The sequence below is a fragment of the Pteropus medius genome, unplaced genomic scaffold, assembly GCF_902729225.1.
Source record: "Pteropus medius unplaced genomic scaffold, Ma_sr-lr_union100, whole genome shotgun sequence".
Taxonomy (NCBI): Eukaryota; Metazoa; Chordata; class Mammalia; order Chiroptera; family Pteropodidae; genus Pteropus; species Pteropus medius.
This window is the reverse complement of record NW_024346065.1, coordinates 847,138-862,209: the sequence shown is the minus strand read 5'-3', so window position 1 is coordinate 862,209 and position 15,072 is coordinate 847,138. Positions and strand designations below refer to the sequence as shown.

The following is a 15,072-nucleotide window of genomic DNA, read 5'->3' as shown; positions in this document are numbered from 1 at the left end:
ATGTTATCATCCCCATTTCAGGGATGGGAAAACTGAGGCACACAAGGTAACACAGGTAGTAAATGAAGACACCTGCTTCCAGCCAGTCTGCTCAAAGCTTCTGTTAATCCAGATGGGACCCGAGAGCTGCCTAGTGGCTCTTGGCGGTCCTGGTAAGAACTTTATCTCAGTGCTTGCCCCTGACCATGTGAGTTTAATGAAGTCACTTCTGATCCCACTCCAGTGGCACTGAAGGAGGCCTCTGCCCTCAGCGCCTCTGCCTGATATGTGAATCAGTGTTCTGATTCCCTCGTCATTCTAAATTTGGTTTTTTGGGACTTTGTTTCTTACTAAACAGCAATATCTCCCAGGTGGTTTGATATTTGAGCTAATCACCCCCATCTTGCTACCAGTCTAGGATATGGTGGCCCAGCACTAACAAACCACAAAAAATGTGCAAGCTTATCCTCAACAGAAAGGAGAGAAGGCTTCCTGGTCAGCATCACCAGACATAGACAACCACAAAGTCAGGCCCTGGACCTGACTGTAAAGTGGAGCAGAGCTAGGCCAACCCCATACTCTTCACTGTGGCAGTATCAGATGAATTTCTTACAGTAAGGGGCTTTCTTACCGCTCCCAAGAGTGACATCTTAGGATCCCTTTGAGTGTCAATCTGGTGACAGAATTTCAGGCATGATAATCCAATGAGGCTTATTTCTTTCTTTCTATAAGAAAAAAAAAAAATTATTTTTCTCTTCCCTGGCCTCTTAGCCCCACAAATCAGCCAAAGTTCTGTGTTCAGGGGTCTCGGCTCCTGGCTTTGTCTTGTGGGGTGGCAGCAGTTAACTAATGACTTCTCTACAATTCAGGGGTGAAGCCCAAGAAGGAATTAAGTTAGAAGTACCCCAGAGGATAGGTGGAGAGAATAGGTAGGGCTTTCTGGATGAGGGAGGGAGTTGAATTCTACGAGTCCGGGAGGACACTAAAGGGGAGGAGGCATCCTTGAATGGTGGAGACCTGTGCTCTTCTGTGCAGAACTCTGGAGGTCATGAGGCTTTGGGGAAGCAGTTATGCCTGGCAGGCCTCCAGATGTCTATGTTAGGAGGGTCTTAGCGATAGCAATCTGGGGTCAAGAGGAGGATGCTCTAAGCTGTTTATATGGCTATACACATGGAAATGAGCAAATATTAATTATCTATATCAAAGAACCGGGGACACTAACCCAGATTACAGGAGGAAGATCTAAAGTTTCCTCAAAGCTCCTTCGACCCACCCCCACCCCAAACTTGGCATGTAGCTAATGCCTCAGGGACAATCTCTAATTACATGACCTTGAAAACATGGACAAGGGCCCCCGATAGCAGAGCCTGCAGGCAAAGTAGACACTCTGATTAGAAACATTTTAGTCCAATAGCTTCATCTAGTTACAAAAAGAATCAATATTAATAATGGTGGCATTTTATTTACTATCTTCCACCCCTGTGCCATTTTTCTGTTAACAAGTAGACCCCTGGATTCTAGTACTGCCCATTGGAGGAAAGACAGAATTTCAATCATAATTAATATCGAGGATCCCATCAGCCAGAACAATGTGGGTCACGGAGCTAGATTTCAGTTGATTTGGAAAAATAACAAGATATGTATTTCCTTGCTTCTTGATGAAGTAGAGCAAATTCATACCTGTTATTTAGGCATCAGTGGGAGGGCAGCGGTGGGGGAAGGGAGTTGTTAGAGTGCTTCTCAAATCACCAGGCAGCTAGAGAAGCTGCCAGGCTCTGCCCTCCTCCATTCGCCTTTACTTGGCAAAAGACAAATTAGCCCAGCGCCTCCTGAGCCAGAGTTTGCAATGCAGAGTCTGCAAGAATGTTTGCTTGGGGAGCCTCTCGGTTCTTTATCTCAGCAGGTGTAATTCCATCACATGATTGTCTTGGATCTGCTTTCCCCTGCTCCAGCCCAAGCTTGCCAATTCAGACAAGCATCACGGAGAAATAAATAGCCCTTCTCTGTGTCAGCTCAGAAGGCACTGGGGGTGCCTTTACATAGAATATAACGATCATTTCATGACTTCTGGAGTTTGAGGGGCCTTCTTTCCCTGCCCCGAGGCCTAAAGCTAAACTTCCTTTTTGCAGGTAACTCACTGGCCTCCTAGGGGAAGCCAGGCTGACCCTGCAGCTTCCCTTGCCTTGTCCTGAGCTTTACAGGTCACCAGCAGACTAAAGAAAGAACTTCGGGAGAGGCAGAAGGCCCAGTCAATGACCTCCGTATGAACAGCCACCTGAGCTCTGCTGCCTCACTACAACCTTGCTGTTTCTAGCCCCAACAGCTTAAGGTTACCTTGGGCAGGTAACTTTTACCTCCTAGAAACTGCTGACAAGGAAACTAATAGAAGGGGCCTCCTAAGCCAAGTACCAAAGATTCAGGATCGAGGGCAGGTGGAGCCTTATCATGGTGGCTGACTGTCCATTTGTACCTCAGAGACTTGTGGGGTCCTATGAAGCCAGGTCACAAGCGTTCCTCTAGATGTTTCTTCAGGACAAAGCTGGCTTGGGAGACTCTGGGATTCTGAGCAGCCCTGACAGGGACCACGAGAACTTAGATGCTGTGGTTGAGCTCCAGGGACTCCTCAGGAGGTCACACTCTTGTGGTGACTTAATGTTTCACCTGCTCCAAGTTCTCTTAGAACTGTTTTTAATTTAATAAGCTCTTAGATGAACATTATCATAGCAAAAAAAAAAAAATAGTTTTAGAGCTCTGAACACCCTTACTAACCAATTGTTCTCACTTGTCTGCTCTCCCGCCCTGTCCTTGTCCACATGTATACATACTTGGTACAGAGTTCTTTGCTCAACACAGATAACTGCTCCCTAAAAGATAACTTTCCTAAAAAGATAACTATTACTGCTCAGCCTTTCATTTCATACCTCAGTGGTTCTGAAAGTTGTATATGCATCATTCAGAGCGTTTGTTTAAAGTTCAGATTTCTGAGCCCCTTCCAGAGTGAGACTTGATGCTATAGGTTTGGGAGTGGGGCAAAGGATTCTACTCCCTTCCCCCAATACGAGACCATAATACTTAACAATAATGTGTTCCCTATAAACATAGTACAGAGTAATATAAACAAGATAATAAAAAAGGAAATTGCTTTACTGTTTTCTTCAGTGTTTATTAAGAGACACAAGCCACACTGGTTCCTTAGCTCTCTCTGATGGATGTTGGATTTTCTCCATTTTCCCTTCATGATCCACTCTCCACTTCTCCGCCTGCTCTTTGCCCCAAGAGGCTGAACACCATAGGGACCCCCTTTGCCTTCCAGCACTGAGGGACCCCCTTTGCCTTCCAGCCTCTGGGAGGGTTGGCCCATGAGGTTGGCCTACAGTAGTCTTCCCTATTCACAATTTCAATTATTCGCGGTCAATCACAGTCTGAAAATATTATGTGGAAAATTCTAAAAATTACCAACTCATAAATTTTAAATCGTATGTCATTCTGAGTAGCATGATGAGCTCTCACACCGTGCCGCGTCATCCCGCCCAGGACACGAATCACCTCTTTGTCCAGTGTATCCACGTTGTATATACCATCCACCAGTTAGTCCCTTAGTAGCTATCCTGGTTGTCAGATCGACTGTAATGGTATCTCAGTGTTTGTGTTCAAGTAACCCTTATTTTCTTTAATAATGGCCCCAAAGCCATACACATAACTTTTATTACAGTACATTACTATAAGTCTTCTATTTTATTATTGGATATTGTTGTTAATCTCTTACTGTGCCTAATTTATAAATTAAACTTTATCATAGGTATGTATCTGTAGGAAAAAACAGCATATATAGTGTTTGGTATCATTCTCGGTTTCAGGCATCCACCAGGGGACTTGGAACACATGCCCCACGGATAAGGGAGGACTACTGTATTTATTTCTCTGGTTCCTTTTTGCCAGGTGTCCTTCTCCATCAGCTTTCTTTCTAGGGTCCTTTAACTGGTTCCCCCTCTCCCCCTTGCCCTTTCAGGCCTACTGGTGATCATGGCTCCTGCAGTTACCAGCTCAAGAGTAGTATGTCATTCTTTACTCTTTTTCTAAGCCCAACCCACACTTTGTAAATAGAGCCCTTATTACACTCTTCTCAAATATAAAGCTTTGTTTTTTGCCAGGACCCTAACTGATATAACCTTTAGAACATCTTGCTTTTATTACTATTTGTTATTATGGGGATATTTTTGACTTAATTTTGCTCTTTCCTAAGCTTCTGCAAGTGGGATTACTTTTTTCCCTTAGTAAAGTTAGTAAAAAAAAAAAAAAATCCTTTAGTAAAGTAGCTTTTAAAAATTTTAAATGTATAAAATAATGTTTGGTTTGTTGTTAAAAGTGAGATCCATACTATAGTTGCTTTCGAGAGATAATTTTAGATAAATAAGAAAAAAAATTCTTATAAATTCTGCATCTTGAACAAACACTGGCAGGTGATTCTGATGCTCGCTGGTTTAAGAAGCACTGGGTAAGTGGACTCCTCGCCAGACAGCCCTCTTAAGATATCAGCGCTCCTCCAAAGTGCCAGGATGTTCCTCCATTCGGGCCCATGTCAATGAGTGTGAGATAAAACAATTTTATGTAGAAAACAGCCTGCTATCTGGAGCGTCTGTCTTTAATGCCTGCTTTTGAAGTCCTGGAATGCTGTGCATGCAATTTTTTTTTTTTTTCAGTTTTATACTCAAGGCTTTTCCTAGAATATACATTCCTCCTTGTCCTCTATTTTTAAAATTACCTATTTGTCTCTCAAGCTCAACAACAGCTCCTCTGTGAAGCTCTTGATCCTTGCATATCTGGAAGGAGAATTCGCAAATTGCAGTGCTCTGGCAGACAGAGCTGCGCCCAGCAGAAGCCTTAACCAGGATTCGGTTTGGCATCTTCTTTCCTAGTATAAGCACCTGACTCTACCTCAGAAGTGGAGAGAAGGTTAAGAAATACCATCTTCCCCAGTCTACCTCCCCTGACTTTAGTCCCACCCATTTATCCTTTCCCCTGGTCTAAATGAATTATTTCCCAAATTTGATCCCTTTAAAAATATTCAATAGGAGATTGATTACATAGTATGTTCGTTACTATTCTGAGTTGCTCATTAGAAACTATCGCTGTGTACTGCTAAGGACTGTGCTTTGTTCTTGTTGTCCACTTCCTAGAAGGATCTTGCATGGATTAGACTAGGACAAGTTCCAGCTCATGGGAACTATAGGAAAATCTGGAACGGGGCAAAAGGTGACCTCGGGAATCAAGTTCCCTTTACCATGGTGCATGCCCTGCTCTTCTCAACAATTTCAGACTGGCCCCTTCTTGACAGCTTACCTTAAACTTGCCTTTGATTTTCTGACCCTTGTCTGCATGAATTTACACCATCTCTGCTTGAAGCTCCAGTTGCTAGTTGTCAGTCTGCCCTGGCTTCTGTCCTCTCAGCTTCCCCAGCGAGCTCCAAGCAGCAAGCTGCTCCCTTGTCGACTTGATCCTGACCTGACCCTTTTTCTGATGAAAGGCAGGTCCCACCTGACTGTCAGCTTCATCTGACACAGAATGATGAACAACCAGATCCACTCTCTTCCCAGTAAGCAGTAGTAGTCATCATTAAAATCTTTGAGGCAAGCAATGATATAATCAGAGCTTTGTTTAGGGAATATATATATTTAAAAAAAAAAAAAAAACTTGTCATAGTAAAATACAGATTTGCCCCTAAGGTCTTAGGGGCCCAGGGCATGAGCACAAAAGGAGGCCCACATGCCACATGTCTAAAGTTATAAATAAAACTAATAAACTATTAAGTAAAATATATTCCTTCCCCTAATACTGAAAAATAATACTTCATTACAATGCAGAAGGCCAGGTTCAAATACAGAGTTCCTTAATTTCTTGGAGTCCCATGCTGGGACATGGTAGAGTGAGGGAAAGCTGGCCCCTGGCCACTGGCCCACCTCCACTGCTCTTCTCAACCAAAGCTCTGTCCCATGTGACAGGGAGCCTTAAGCATGTTCACATGGACATGTCCAAGCTTCATCCACATTCTCACTCCCACCCTACCATAACCCTCTCCAACAAGCAAACAGCCCTTGGGCACATTTCAGACCTATGAATAAGTACAGTAATGGTGTGGTCTGTCCTTGGGAAAATGTACCTGGAGAAAAGACTGTCCCAGGCCCAGAAAATGGGCTCTAGAAAGGTAACAGGGGCTTTGGGTGGGAACCATCCATAGATGTGACCCTTGGAGAGGTACAGCCAAAGTGGGCCGGAAGAAGGGTGGGCTCCTGAAGCATGGGACCCACAGCAGAGGGCACGTTTTTGAAATAAGAAAGCTTAGCTGGTGGATACATACAACCAACAGTAGGGAAATCACTAAAGTGGTCGTGGAGGCCTCTGGTAAGATGGTGGCCCAGGGAAGGAGAGGAGGAGAGAGAGAAGCAAATATCAGGAAACAGAATATGAGCAGCCATGCAGAGGCAGAGACTAGTGCCTCAGCAAACTCTTCCTGGCTTCCTGGGAGCCTACTGGTCCTGGGTTCAGCCCCAGCCAAGACTCACACTCACTCTGCACTGAGCTCTGCAGACACTTTATAATGTAAACCTTCCCTTTGCCTAAGCTAGTTACTATTACTTTAAAAAAAATGTTTCAACTGAAATACTACCTGGTGGCGAAAAAAAAGTTTGCCCAGAGAAAGGGAGAGGAGAGAAAGAAAAAGGCTAAAGAGAGGCTTCAAGGAATTATAAATTTAGGATGCAGAAAAAAGGAAAAGAACCACAGAAAGAGTTTGAAAGAAGCAGGGAGAGAACCAGCTCATAAGTAGGGGTGAGCATTTAAGTAAGAGGGGCTGTCAGTGGGCAGATGAGGCCTGAGAAAAGGCTATTGGACTTGGTGATTTTAAAGGTCACTGGTAACCTTCAAGAAATCACAACTAAAGACAAATATTGACCTAAAAAAAAAGAAAGAAAGAAAGAAAAGGCTGTGCTGGAAGATTGAGGGAGCTGCAGCTGTTCACACATGGCGGAAGCTTTTCTCCTTCCCCGGTATTGGCAGTGGCTTTGACTTCCCCTCCTGTTTCCCTACGTCTTTCCCCTGGTCATTCTGGTGACTCTGGGCACCCTCTGGGCCAAGACTGGTTTGAAAGGTGCCAGAGAACAAGGGATGAGGCGCCAAGATCCTGGATTGGATTCCTTAAGGACAGAATCGCAGGAAAAAAAAAAAACAACAAAACAAGCAAGCCATGAGATGTGGGAAAAGAGGATCCCCTATAGAATCTTTTCTTCCAAGTCTCAACAATTCAGGGGTAAGAGCAAACACATAGAACTTTTATTTAAGAATATACATCTATGGCTTCCTGTTCACACAGCTGATGACAGGAAAGCCCAGCCTGTGAAGCCAGCAGAGCTTTCCAGGGAAGTGCATTACTTACAGCTCAAGAAAATAAGCAGGCAGGAGAGCCTGTTCCCAACTTGTCCACTGTGACTGTTGATCAGAGACAGTCACAGAAGAGAGAATTTCAGATGTGTGAGAATGACTCCTCGAGCACTCAGATTGGCTTCCTCTCCTTAGAGTCCCCTCCCCACTCCACCCCCACCTCACCCCTTAACCACAATTTCCAACCTGAGTGATCTCCAGGCTGGGTGACCCCCACCACGTCTCCTGCAAGGGGTAAAGGGAGGACGGTCCTTCTACCAAAGTTTATGGAACGGGAACCTCATCGGCAGCTCCCTCTCGCCACTCAGCAGTGTGCACTGTCAGCACCTCCAGACACCCCCTGACAGTGCATTCCACGAAGATATAAAAAATACCTCCTCACTGGAGAAATGGGACAGCCCTGGCCTTTTCTCACTGACTTCCCCTCTTTTGTGATTCAAATATCTGCAGCTCCTAGGCGTTCAGAGTCCCCTAACTTTCTCTATGGGGCCATTCCCTGAGGTCTTTCCCCCTTTTCAGGGGACAAAATTTTTTTTTAACTCATGGGCTGTTTGCTTTTCTCCTCTGAGGAACTGGAGGGAGTTTACTAAACAACACAATATTCTCACATATTTCACCCAATCCTCTTAATCGCCTTATGAAACAGGTGTTGTTGTTATCTCCATCTAGCAAGAATGAAACAGATGTTCTGAAAGGTTCAGTGACTTGCCCAAGGCTGCTGAGAACATAAGTCTTAGAGTCTAGGATTAAACTTCTGCTTCTGACTCTAAAGTCTGTGCCAGGCTAACCGAATCTAAGCCTGGGCAACCATTGGGGGCGGGAATGTGGTGAGGGAGAAAGAACCCAAAGCCTTGTCTTTCTCTCTTTTTAGGAAGCCCAGACATTAGGAGCAGAAAAATACATCCTTCAAAGAGAAAAAGAGAAATAAATACACTGGCCCTTAGAGCAATGGCTTTAAACTTTTTTGAGTGTCACCCACAGTAAAAAACACATTTCATATCTTGACTCAGGACATCCCATAAATACATCACATAAATATGTATATATACACCAAAAGTTTTACCAAGAGTGATATACTCTGATATATTTTGTTCTACTCTGCTGTATTCTTTTTCTTTCTTTTGATGATAGTTTTGACCACAAAACTGATTTCATTACCCATGAACAGATCTGACCTGCAGTTTGAAAAATGTTGCCTGAAAGCATCAACTCCACATTCAGAGATGAGCTCTCACAATACTCTGGTGTTAAGAAGCCAACTGGGTTAGTGCCCAAAGCACAATATGTGTTCAGGAAATACTTGTTGAACTCGTGGACTTTTAAGGAACCAATTATCCACAAGTTAAACAATTTGTACTGGAAACTCTCCAGTTTGCTTTATGTGCAAGAGATAATCCTAATTCCAAAGCTCAACAAACAAATCACTCAAAAACACAAAACTAGAAGCTGATCTCTGGTGTGAATCTAGACTTGAAACTCTAAAATAAAATACTAGCAGATGGATTTCATTCAACGAACATGAGTTAAGTGTCTGTTCTGTGCACTGTCCTAGGGGCTAGAGATGAAGAAACAAAATAGACCTCGATCCTGCCCCCAAGAAGTTGAGTAGTGATGGGAGACAGGGAAGTGGAGCCAGAATACAGTGCAGTGTGATGAGGGTGGCACAGGCTGCCATGGGAACAGAGGGGAGTTACCTACCCACCCGAAAGGATGCAACGATGGTTTCCTCGGAGACACCTCGAGCCTATGCTTGAAAGACAAATAGTTAGACGAGAGGATAAATGGAGAAGGGCTATATCAGGCAAAGAGAATAACATGTGCAAAGTTGTAGCGGTTACAGTTGATTGTCCCCCTACAACCAATCCACATATTTCTTGTTGGTAATGCCCCAATTGGGAGCCAGGGGTGTCAGGGAAGTTCCACTGCTATTCCATATAATTTAGGGGGAAATCCTGATTAACATGAGCCAGTTATGATGGTCCCAGGCTCCTTGCCAGCTATTAGTTTAGGAATGGGCATAAAATCCAAGACTAGCTAATGAAATTCAAGAGCATGCTTCTGGGGAGGGGATTCAGAAAAAGTTTCCTTGTTCTTAAAAAAGGCCTCATGGTAAGAAACAGCCCTTCTTCTTCTACTGGATTCTGTACTGTCTCAATAGGATGCCTGGCTGTGACGTAGCCATCTTATAACCATGAGATAATCTAGTTGGAAGGTGGCAGTGGCAACGGTGAGTAGCTGAATTAAACAACTCCTGAGCCACTCCATCTCAGGATATGATGCCATATAGGTAAAAGATTTCCCTCATTGTTAAAGTCAGTTGAGTCAGGGTTTTATGTTACATGAAGTCAAAATGAACCTAAACTGATGTGAAAGCTGTGGAGATCTAAAAGGCACGTTCTGGGTTCTCTGCAAGGCAAGAATTGAGATGCAAAGGTCAGATCATACTGTGATACAAATGTTAGCTTCAAGATGAAATACATATGTTAAACATATGAATAACTCAAACCTCACTCTTAAAGAGAAAAGCACTTTAAAACTACAATGAAATGCCATTTTCATTCCCATATTGACAAAGATCAAGGAGAAACCAGCCTACCTATTTGTTTTTTGTTGATGATGGGACAATAAGTGGTATAAATCTATGGAAGGTAATTCAGCAATAACTTTCAAAACTAAAAATGTATTAATCCTACAGATTTACTTCCATGTGCACAAAATAACATGCACAAAGATATTAGTTACAGCATTGCTTGTATATACAAATTGCCTAAAAAGACCTAATTGTCCATCAGTAGAGGACCAATAATAAATCATGTTATATTCATTTTTAATTATATGCAGCCATTTAGAGAATGAAGCAATTCTACACGTATTGATGTGAAAATATATCAAATAAATATTAAGTGAGAAAAAGCTATATGCAGAATTATACACAGTGGTGTGCTGTTATTTGGGTGTGTGTCAGGGGTTGGGGGTGGGCAGAGGGATATTTGAAATGTGTAAACTGTCTGGAATGATACACAAGAAACTGATAACATCAGCTGCCCTAAGGAGGGGAATTAAGTGGAAGGAAGTCAGATACTGTATCTATGGATCCCAATCTAAGATTCTGCATAAGTATGCAAACATACATATTATACATACATTATACATACATTTCTTTACAAATAAAACTATAAAACCTTCCAGAGTATCTGAAAAGATGTGAGTGAATGAAAAAAGTAGAGGTTCTTGGATGAGAAGCCTAAATATTACATAAATATCTGTTTCCTACCATTTAAGTTTCAGATTTAACAGAATCCTGGTAAAAATAAACAAACAAACAAACAAATAAATAGATAGATAAATAGATAGATAGATAGATAGATAGATAGATAGATAGATAAATAATGACTGACCTAGAAAGTTGTTTTTAAAATGTGACAAAAGGAAGGAGAGAATGAAAAAATTCTAAACAGGTAAGAAAGAAAATGCACTGGGGGAGGGGAGTGAAAGAGGAATAATAAAGAGGGTGAATAAGATCTACTAAAAGTAAAAACCTAAAAATAACAAAAATAAGACAGTGAAGTCTTGGTGTAAGAATAGTCAGATTTCTGGAATATAATGTCATAAATACATCCTAATTTTTATAAGTTTTAGTGTATGATGAAGATATCACAATACAATGAGATAAAGATTTTTTCAATAAATAGTGGAGGAATAACTGATCAACAATTTGAGAGAAAGAGAAAAATTTAGATTCCCATTTTACACTACACATCAAAGTGAATTCTATTGGATTTAAAGACCTAAATACACTTAAAACTACGATGTCCAAAAGAAAATAGAATTGAATATTTATCCAAACACTAGTGGAAAGGTGACTCCATACTATTGCAATAAGAAGCAGTAGTATTACTATAGAGAAAAGATCGAAGTATTGAGAACATAAAAATTTTTAGAAAAAAATTTTACATGTAAAAAAACCATTAAAATAAAGGACGAACAACATACGAGATATATTTACAAAAAATGACCAAAAAAGACCAATTGATATCTCAAGAACTCACACAAATTGATAAGAATCGTTAAGACTTCAGCTGATAACCAAACAGACCAGTAACAAAACTATTCATAAAAGAACAAATATTAATGAATTCATGAAAAAATATTCAATTTTACTAATTATCAAAGAGAAATAGATTTTAAAAAAACATGGTATTTTTTTCACTAAAATAGTTAACTAAATTAACTCTACTAAATTAACTCTTTTACCAAATTAACCTCCCCCAAAATTAAAATACAAATTCACAAATCTGGAGTTGGTATGATATTGGCATCTGTATTCATTGTGGGTATCATAAATGGATGCAGTAGATTAGGAAAATAATTAAAGTCCTAAAAATGTTCATGCCCTTCTACCTAACACATCTCTCTTAGAGAATGGATCCAGAGCAGAGCAACAGAAGCATCAAGCCACTGATAAAGTCCGGGCTTCCATCCTAATATGGTCTCCCTGCATGAGGCCTTCTCAGCTCATGTTCCTATGCCTCTGCTGTCTAATACAGTAGCCACTAGCTACATGTGGCTAGCCAAATTGAGAAGTGCTGTAAGTGTAAAATACACACGAAATTTCAAAGACTTATGGGGAAGAAAAGAAAGAAAGAAAAATAGATCATTAATAATTTTTATATTGATTACATACCAAAAGATAATATTTCGGATATATATTGGCTTAAGTAAAATATACCATTAAAGTTAATTTCGTCTTTTTACTTTCTTTACTTTTTTAATGTGGTTACTAGAAAATTTTAAACTATTTATGTGGCTCTCATTCTATTTCTTTTGAACAGTACTGTCTTAGAATTTCTTGAACTTAACGTGACCAATATCTTGGGGAATCATCTTTATTTCTAATTGACAATATTCTCTGTATCTAGTGTTGTGACAAAGCTGACTTTTTTTTCCAGAAAAAGAAAGAGGAAGGATAAGTAGATGGCTGTGAAGAGGAAAGAGCCTCTGCCATAATTATTGCCACAATGCCCTTGCTCCCATGCTTGAAATTCTCAAATGAATCACAATGTTGGGTTGAGCTATTGAAATGGAAGGAAGTTACTTGGCAGTGACTGCTTTCCAAGACTTATATTCCTCTGACCCCACATCCTTCCACTTGGGTCCATCCATGATGCCACCAGACAGATCTACAAATGTAAACAAGTCATATTACACTCCTGCTTAACACCCTCCAATGACTTCCTTTCTGGCTTAGAATAAAATCCACATGCCTGTATTGGCCCCAAAGCCTTGCTTCTCTCTCTGGCCTCTTTTCTCCTCCCTCCCTAGACTCCACCCACACAAGCCCCATTTTACCTTCTCAGCCTGGCCAACTTCTTTCCCCTTTTAAGTCTCCTGAATGTACCATTCCCAACCTAAAGTTGCCCTTTTAGTCATTTTCTATCACATCATGCACTTTTCCCCTTCATCACACTTATAACTTCCCAAAATTATTCTTGTTGTGTTTTCTTCATTACCATCCATCTTTCCTCCACAGGTAATATACTCCATGAGAAGAGGGATCCTGTCTCGTCTGCCATGTTCACCCAGCATCCCAGATCTTATAAGAGTGCCTGGTGCATGGTAGGGCTCCACAGATATTTGTTAATGAGTCTATTAACAAATGCCAAATTATTCCACTTGCTCTCTTCCAAATATGCTTTGAGTTTTCTCATCTCAAAGAAAGTCTTGCCTCAAAGCGGCTTTGCTTTTGCTGAGTCTTCTCATCTGCAGTCTTTATTGCTTTTCTAAAATGATGTACTTCCTGCTTCAAGGACAAACCACCTAACTTAAAAACATTTGATGATAAGATTTTTTTTTTTTTTAATCTCACATAATTAGAAGCCCAGAAGTAGCATAGTTCCAGGGGTGGGTAACTCAGTAGCTCAATGCTTACTTCCAGGAACCATGTTTTTCCAGCCTTTCCCCTCTGCCACCCTCAGCATGCCAGCTGCTCAACTCGGCTTCTCCCTTTATGTTTGCAAGAGGGCGACCGCAGCTCACGCACTGTGTCCTTACACAACACAACATCTCAAGTCCAGAGCATCTCAGACTTTCCCAGAATTTCCCAGAAGCCCCTTCTGCGGAGTTCTCTTTTATGCTCTTTTGTCCAGAACTGTAGTATATTCCTAAACCGGCCCATTTTTTAAACCTATTACTGGCAAGACCAAGAAATGTCCATGATTGGCCTAAAAAACCAAGATGCAACTCCCTTGGGCTGGGTGAGTCCTGGGTCCCTGGAGTAGAGGCTGCTAAAAATTTAACAAAGAAGTGAGATTGGGGTAGGGGACGGGGCAACCAGGTAGACCAAATGGTCTCAGAATAAGCCATTGAGAGTTTTTAGAAGCCATAAATCCTCCTAGTTTTTCAAAGCACAGCTCAAATCTTGAGTCTTTAATTAATCCTTCTCCAATTTTCTTAACCAGAAGTAGCCACTCCCTACTATGAACATAAAATCTTGAGTTTACCAAAAACTTTATAGAGTCATCTCTAATTTCTCTCTTTAATCATAACCCATACTTCAGATATCTTGTCTACCTTTACTATATATTCAGAATCCAACCTCATCTCACAACTCTCAGTCCTATCACTCTGGTTCAAGCCACCATTATTTCAACCCTGAATTATTGCAGCAGCCTCCTCACTGGCCTCAGACTTCTCCTCTTGCACCCCTAGAGTCTGTGTCCAAACGGAGAGATCTTTCCAATATGTAAGTCAGATCATGTCACTGCTCTCCTCAACACCCTCCAATGGCTTCAGAAGAAAATCCAAAGTCCTTACCATGGCCTGCAGGGTACTCTGTGACTGACCCTTGTCACCTCTCTAACCTTATATGTACCCAGTCTTCTTGCTCACTGCGCTCCAGCAAAACTCACCTACTCGTCCTTCTTAGAACACACCAAGCACATTCCTTCCCCGAGCCTTTGTACTTGCTGTCCAGTTTTCTTGGAAAACCCTTCTAGATTTTCAGATGACTTGCTTTTTCTCTTTCTTCAAGTTTTGACTCAAATGCTCCCTTATCCAAGAACTCTTGCCTGACCTCTTATCTAAAAAAAAAAAAAATCACCTCACTCTGCTTTATTTTTCTTCAAAGCACTTGTCACAGGTTAATGTATTATGTATTTATTCTTTACACTCTCTCTTGTCTCATTAGAACCTAAGATCCAAAAAACCAGGGGTTTCATCTGTTTTGTTCACTGGTTAAGCCTCAGTGCTTACAATAAAATGCAGCATGTAATAGGTGCTCGATATGTTTCTTGAATAATTGTATACTCTTATAATCTTTGTTGTTTCTTTGGTTCATTTGGCAAGGTCTCAAGCTATTATCTTTGCATGTGCACATATCAGTGGCAATGTAGGCTTCTTAAGGGCCCAAAATGAGCCTTAAAGCACAATATTTGGCATAAAGAGGGCACTCAAAAGTTTATGTTGTTGACAGATTTGGAAGGAAGATACATTAGGACAAGAGCAGCTGTTATCATTTTACCTAATCTGTAGTTAGCAGGACCCTGAGAAGAAGTACAGGACAGGGCAGCTCATTCAGAAGAGGATGTGGGATTTGGGATTCTGCCCTATGGGATTTGGGATTCTGCCCTACGAGAATATCCAAATTAAGTCCTTGATGAA

General features: G+C 41.3%; 1 long non-coding RNA gene across 1 annotated transcript in view; it reads right to left on the bottom strand.

Annotated features, from left to right (window-relative positions):
• Window positions 1-15,072, bottom strand: part of LOC120612753 (uncharacterized) — a 55,481-nt gene that overhangs the window by 11,868 nt on the left and 28,541 nt on the right. Inside the window, exon 2 of the long non-coding RNA XR_005655523.1 lies at window positions 611-704. This is a non-coding gene — a long non-coding RNA (uncharacterized LOC120612753). The remainder of the gene's footprint in view (window positions 1-610; window positions 705-15,072) is intronic.